Here is a 7900-nt window from a genome sequence, read left to right as displayed (position 1 = left end):
AACCTTCGAGACCGCTACTGCCTTTCCCGCTTCCCGCACCCCCTTTCTCGTCTAAGGAACGTCTAAGGCCGGGGCTTGTGAGTATGCCAAGCAGTTTCGCTTCGCCTTAATGGATGCTCGGACGCTGTGTCCCCGCTATTAAGAATAAGAAAGTCGTCACCTAACCCCATTGGATGGTACAATTTAATTTGAACTACCAAGCGTGAGGGTGTCTACACTTTTACGTGTAGCCGTTTTTGGGTTTCAGGCATGCTCTCGACCTATGAACAGTCGTAAACACGGTAACGTGCACGCAGGCTTTTGGTTATGAGACTCCCCGGCATTTTGGCGCCTATTCTCTGATTAAACTCTGTGTTAGGTTACATACCTTCACCGGTGGTGCTCGAGAGTGTTATCCAGCGGCTGCGAGATCACTCACTTTGTGCCTCGCGAGCCTGTTTGTTGAACCCCCCGCGGAGCACTTCCCCTGGTATGAAGGACTTTTTAGAATGGTCTCTCTACCAGGGATGGATGCATATGTACTTAAATTACCTCAAATGGTACGCAGAGGTTGCCCTCAATCCCTCCGCGAGCTTGCAGGATTTTGTCGATCCCCCAACATACGTAGCTGGCACCGTCTTAGTGTGGAATTTTACACATTCTGTTTCGGTGTCATATATTAGAAGTAATCCAGCATAAGAATTCTAAATACCATAGCTGGCGCGAGAACAGTAGGAGCGAAAAGCCACTACTCGCCCCTATAAGATAAGGCGAAAACGGGGCCTTTTAGACAGGAGACGCGTTGGTTGGCTCGAAAGGATTCGGTTCGGTTCGGTTCGGAAGGTCTGGTCTGAGAACGGTTCGAATTGGCTTCGAAGGTCAGATCTGCAGAGAAGGTTGGCTCGGCTGATTCTTCTGCTTCTGCTGAATATGTTCGTGCTGAGTTTGACCTTGGCTTGGGGAGCTCCCTAAGGCCAACGACTAATAAGGGGAGGGCAGGGCGGAGAAAGAAATTCATCCTCGTACTATGTATGCTATTACGTAAGCTTTGGTACTACGTCGCTCGACCAACGAGAGCAGGAGCTAGAAGCAGCGAGACCGATAGCGAGAGGAGTTTTATTGGTTGCTGCATCCGTTTTCCGAATCTATTCTATTTATATTTAGAATTATTATAATATAATTGCCGAGAATCAGACGCGTATAAATCCTTTCTTCATTCTTCATCTTTTATGTTACCCAAAACGAGCGTAACCGAGAAATTAAATAGAAAAAGAAGCAAGGGCCTGAGACTGAGACTGGATAGGGGCAGAATAGCTACTGACTGATGGCCTTAAATGGGATAAGGAAGGGACAGAATAGATAATATATAAAGTACCGACAGAAGGGACTAAGCTAAGGACCGAAGGGATGGAGGAAAGGCAGGACCGATGCGTGTTTTACCCCTATAAGGGCGACATATCTGGTGGTCGGCAATCGTTCGGACTTGGTAAAGGTTGTTTGTTGCTACACCAGTAGTGGAGGACTTATCGCGATGCCCGCGGACCCATTTATGATGTCTCCGTCGCTGACGTTCGTCCAGCAGCGCCACGCCGGGTATAAAGTTATATGAGGATAACTTTTACCTTCCCGCTCCACGACCCAGGCGTTTTAGACGCTGATTCTCCCGCTCCAGGGCATCCACTCGCGCCTGGATAGCGGACATCTCCCGTTCAAAAGAGGCATCCTGGCGGGCCGACTCTTGCCTTTGGTTTTCCCAATAGGCCTCTTGCAGCGCGTGGGCACGCTGAAAGCGAGTCCCGGTTTCAGTCACAAAGCGTTCCAGCTCTCCGGAAGCGAGCTCTTCTTGCTCTTCTTCGGAGGCCCTGCCAGACGACAGTCGATCCGCGATCTGGTCGAAGCGCTGAAGCCTCTCCCTCGCCTCAAGCATTTCTGCTTGGAAAGGAAGAATAGGGTCTGGACGACCCTCTGTCTCCGCCGACGCGGGTGAGCGTGAGGAATTTGCCTCCACATTAGTGGACGCACTTTCCCCTGTGGGTTCGGGTACTTGTGCGCCCACGCCTTCCTCGCTTTTTGTCTCCGAACTGCATCCCTCATCCCCTTGATTGTCGCAAAAACAGATCAAGGGGATACCACAGCACAAAAATATAAAAGAAAGAAAAAAGGGCATAGCTGCAATGAAGAAATCCAAAATCCCCTATACCACTTATGTCCATCTTTAGGGAAAGAGAAGTCTCATGATTCCCTAAACCAGAATGTCCATCTTTAGGGAAAGAGAAGTCTCCTGATTCCCCATCTCATCTACTATTACTATTACTATTTGGAATCATGGTCTTATCTATCCCGCGCACGCCTTCCCCTGAAAAAAGAGTTTTCTCACCATCGGTGGCCTGTCTCTCTCTACAATGAGCCTAAAACTCTTCTACAATGGAGTATTACGGGACGCGCTACCCCAGCTCATCCCCGTTAGAGAGAGGGGATTCAATCCCAAATCTGGTAAGGCCAAGGGCGGCGTAGAAGTATTGGATGCTGGGGTCCTATACCGCGATGAATACCCAGCAAAAAAGGTTCTATAACATAAAGCAATACTATGATCCATCCTTCTAAAGGAGAAATTATTTTGAGAATAAATCATTATCACTATACTACTATTAAATATTTTACTGGTGATAATGTTAAGAGTGTTTTAAAGAAATTCGTGCATGAAATGGATGGGCAACAACTGTTTTCGCTATGTAAAGAGTTTGATCAGTTATCTTTGGAAGAAAAGAATGATGGGGCATCTTCATCTTCGGGTGTTAAATCATCAACATTAACTCGTGCGTTTCATGCCATACGGCAATCCATTTTGAATCCTACTATCATGGATAGAATTCGAGCACCTTTTATAGAGCTACCTAGCCATTTCTTTAGAACCGCATCTCAGACGTATGATATTTCTATGGGAGTAGGTTTTCGCTTTTTACCTAATCAAAAAGAATTCTTATCAAATGACTTGACATTCCCCTCGTCATGCTATGAAAAGCTTACTTTTATGTATAACTCGCTGGGTTTCCATCGGGTTCCAACATTTTTAGCTTATTGCGGATCAGGTTTACGTAGTTTAAAATCAGAAAATAAGATTTTAGTAGAGGTATTAACAACGTATAACGGATGGAGTGGTCGTTTCTTAGTTCTGGTGTGCGCAGGCATGGGCTGTACAGTCTGGTACGGGTTTGTGCCCCCTAATGCTGAAGATTATAACTTATTCGCTCCAATTGAGTGCTATGATATGTTTTTCATGGATAATTACTTTTATAGACCTGAATACTTCAAAAAGATCTCATTCGTTGAAAGAATAAACGTTTCTGAAGTTGTTACAGAAGCATTTGATAATGTAAAACCGTTTGCTGAAATAACCATCCCTGCTAGTGGCGATGTGCTTAAGGCAGTTGGTATAGGTCTTATGATTGCTTTCTTTATTGCTGTAGGTATTGTCCCTACTGAATTCAGTGAAAGGTTTGTAATTAAAACATGATGTTTACACTGTTAATGGCTTTATCTAAGAGTTGTCTTAAATATCATAATAGTAGATATTACAGTAATATTTCACAGTGTTCGTTAGATCAACTCTCAAGCGATGTAGGAACAATTCATAGATGTATCCCTGAGGAATTTCAAGGGTTAGCGCCCGAGAAAGTAATTGATATTCAAAATCTAATAAAGACAGGTAAATATACTCTGTCTCCATTTCGATTGGTAGTATTTCTAGCAAAGAATGACGCTGTATATGCACCTAATAATTCCTATATTCTGCATTTGCAAATCAATAGTAAGAATTGCTATGGATGGGTAGCTCCTATTCCTGAGGATAACCTAGTTCTTATTGCGCTTGGGCACATGCTAAATCGTAGGTATCTTGATCTAGATATTCATTATTCGTATTCCTTTGGCCTTAAGACCTATCCATCAGATTATTATGCTCATATTCGTTCCTCATTTAAAGAACCAATCTCTAGAGTATATAAGATAGATATGAACCGTTCTCTTTTTGTTATAAACAGAGATAGTATTTTGAGTAGGCTTAAGCCTATAGTACAGAGCGATGATATAATGGAACTCATACGCTCATTCCTATATATGCCAGTAATATGGAATGGTATAGAGGTTTCATCTCTAAAAGATAGTATTCCACCATCAGGATATTTTACAAAGGTTCTACTCCATTTTTACTTAATTGAGTTAGATAGTCAATTTTATCGGCTATTTCCTTCCTTTTCGTATACTAGGTATCTTGAAGAGATTATAGTAACCACTTCGGAAGATGATTTGTTGTTTGAACATTTTCTTTTAGAGGTGTTTGCTCGTTTGAATTTGGCTGGTAAAATAGTGTCAATTGGACCGGGGGATGATCCAATCACTTGTAGTTATGGTGGTCTTGTATGGCTTAGTGATGATGGTAAAATACAGATTATGGCTTAGTGTTGATGGTATAATACAGTTTTATCGTGATTTTCTTTATTAAATATAGTGTAGGTCAGTGGGTGGAAATGTGTGGTAGGAGGGATGGGCGGCTCCTCTTACCATTCAGTTGTAGTAGAGGATTGAGGCTTAGTTGTGCTTGCGTAAGTAAACTACCTCGATCTGGTGTCAAATCTTTCTTATTTCACCTTAGGAGAGTGAGGTGAGCCCTGGGAGGGCGCAGGAACGATACTAAGAATAATCATTCATTCAGTTCGGTTGTTTTGATATATCTCTTTGGTTCTATTATTTTCCGTTTCTCTCAGGGAAAGGGAGTGATGAGAGAGGACGGACTCAGATGTACTTTTGGGGTGATTCATCCTCTTTTTTAGGAACTGAGTTGTAAAAAGGCCGGCTGAACTACATGCATGGTCTGATACCTTTCATCTCATTTCTTCTTGTTTTCTTTGAGTGATTGGTTATGTAGGCGCTCGAAACTGCTTCTCACTAGACAAGATGGTAGAGCAATGAGGGTTCGACCCATTTCCGGTAAAATAGAATAGGATATAGCTCTTGCTAGTAAGTCTGTAGCCGCCTTTAGAGCTGGGATAAGTTGGGTAAGAATGTAAGAGGTTACTGATGCTCAGATGATCGACCGATAGGGATAGGAAAGGCTTTGGCTCTTCAAGACGTAGATCTCGAGCTTTGCGAGAGCAGACCAATAGAGGATTAGGGGAAATGTGCTTCAAGCATGAATTACGATCCTATCAATCCGGATTCTTTTCCTACGGTGAGTGAAGTGAGCCCTGGGAGGGCGCACGAACGATACAAAGAATAATCATTCATTCAGTTCGGAGAGCGGTTGAAAAAGAGAATCAATCCTAGCAGCGGCGTATTCTAACCTTTTGTTTAGTTAGTTTAGTTTAGTTAGAAAGTCTAGCTATTCAATCAAAGTTAGTTTGCTGCCCCGGTGCTGCTTGCTCGCTACAGCTCTATCATGCTGTAAACACCCTCTGTATAGACACCAAACTCAACGAAATAGTAGCCATCCATTATTCATCCAATGGTATTCACCACCCACGTCGGCCAAGGTCTCTTTTAGCCCTAAATCAATTAGCTTGTAGATAGTTTTTTTGAGTTTGTTGAGGATGACGAGCTAGTCAGTATCCCGTCCCTCCCTTCTGTATAAATACTCAGTTGCATCCTTAAATCCTAGCTTCATGAGGGCGTAATCACTCTTTACGCTCACTGGGATCTCGCTTGGAATGGAACACTATCGGGAAGGCACCCCATAAAAACCATTAAATTAAGCCCTTGCTTGCTCCTTCAGCCTTGGAGCACCGCTTGATTGATGAGAATGCCACCACCTTGCAACTAAGAGATGGGTAAAGTCATTATGTGAAGAGAGAGGGCAACTCTACCACGGAGTATCTCACCCAAGAGTTGCTTTAGTAGCCCCAAAGGATGTAGCTGAAGTCCCTACTTCAGTTCATAGGTGACCTAATTACCTACTTCTGCCGGCGCTAAAAGGGAGAGAGTCCTTCCAAGGCCAGTGGATCCGGTCCCGGGTTCAACCATACTGCGAATTCTCAAATGCAGGGTAAAGAGGAGCGCCACACGTCGCTCTCACCATCTTCTTTGTTCTCTTAGCGCGCTTCACTTTATCTAAAAAGGGGTGAGTACGATATCTTTATAACTATGGGAGTCCCGGTTCAATTCAATGATTGTAATTTCACTTAGTAGCTCCCACAGATAGAAGAACCCCATCATTGGGATGGCAGACGATGAGTTAAGCTCCTAAGATCGATGAAAGCTTAGATTTTAGGGTCTATAAGGATTTCAATTTCCCTGCTCTATAAGAGGATCCCTTGCGTGCTATGTATACGGGTCTCTCAAATACAAGAAAATTAGATCAAGCAGGAACCCGGAGTCTTATACTTTTCGACTTGGGAGATTGCATAAGGAGAGCACCCTTCTTCTACCTCGGTGATTGAAAGGCTTTGGGATCAAGACGAAGGCTATTTGACGCACAGCTGAGCGTAAGCATCGACATTTGATAGAGGTCAGTCGGGCCCCGGCCTTCTTATTTAAAGTTAAGCTGGTATGCCTGCGGCTTGAAGCTCTCCATTTTGGAGTCTATGTCATGAATAAGTTGTCAAGCCGTACAATTGGATATAAGTCATATAGGTATAGGTATAGGGAGATTTTGACTATATTAGGCTCCTTGCCTTTCCCAGTCAAGTAGTCCACCATCCCCCATACGTCAGATTGACAAGAGTGCAGACCGCAAGAGAATAGCTTCCATCGAGCTTCACAGTAGTTATCTGAAGCGAAGGAATCTCATTCAAGGCTCCACTACTCTACTCTGACGGCTGAACCTGTCCTCTCCTTCCCCTCCACTCCCCGAGCGAAGCGACCCTTCCCGTGAAAGCGGGGTAAGCTATCTGTCAAATACAAATCTTTCTCGACTCATAGCTTTAGGCAAAGCTTTTGGCACTAGCCATTCTTTCTGGCACTCGTTTTTGGTTTTTCTAGTCCTTTTCTTATTATTTAATTGTTGGATCCCAATCCCAATTCTATTTGGGGGGTAGCTGAAATGGTTAAGTAGAGCGGAACGGAAGACCCTTTGATAGCATGTGACGCGAAGTCCTCAAGTCCGAAGGTGATTAGCAGCGGAGTGGTCCTTAAGGCTGTCGTACCTGCTCTAGTCCTTCCGGCGTAATGTTCTCCGAAGAATCGGTTCAGTCTTTCCCTCTGTGGCTGCGACTTCTTTACTTCTTCACAAGTCTTGAGATTTTAGCCGAGACTTTGCTCAGGTCTCATAGAAAAAAATATTCCTTCCGGGCTCTTCTCTGAATGGAGAGAATGAGTTCAACTCTGCTGCTATTCACTGGCTGCTATCTTACTAAAGAGTGGTCCTATCTTTTCTACCCTCTCGTCACTCGTTTCCTTTCGAGAAGACGAAGAGGATGACACTGGGGATCTTTCTTACTTAAAGAAATTCCGGTTACTCCAACTTCGAAGATTATTGGCCACTTACTTACTACTTTCATTCAAATGCCACTGGTGTGTAAGACATTGAGTTGGACTACTTTCCTTCTGGTAATGCCTCTCTTTCCCTCTCCCTTGCTCTTGTCCTTGCCCTTCTACTTACTGGCTTGGCTCTTTCGAAAGAAAAGGATTCGCTTCGGCGGGTGTATAGAGGATAAAGTGGCGATAAGGGGGCGAGCTACGGCAGCCTTAACTCGAACAAGCCACTCTAGTTCTGCCCCTGTTTCCACTACTGCTGCTACCTCTAAGAAGAAACCTCCCAAGAAGACCACGACGAAGGCTAGCAAGGAGCCCACCCAACCTCCTCAGGGAACCTCTTCACGGCCTGCTAAGAGAATGAGGACGAGGTCCTCTGCTGTTGAGACTACTCCAGCTCAATCCCCAGCTCTTGCTCCTCAAGCTTTCGCTCCTCCTCCTCCTGCTACCGTCGATC

Source organism: Neltuma alba, unplaced genomic scaffold (genome assembly GCF_004799145.2).
Source record: "Neltuma alba isolate B1F8T4 unplaced genomic scaffold, ASM479914v2 tig00010580_pilon, whole genome shotgun sequence".
Taxonomy (NCBI): domain Eukaryota; kingdom Viridiplantae; phylum Streptophyta; class Magnoliopsida; order Fabales; family Fabaceae; genus Neltuma; species Neltuma alba.
This window is presented reverse-complemented; position numbering follows the sequence as displayed.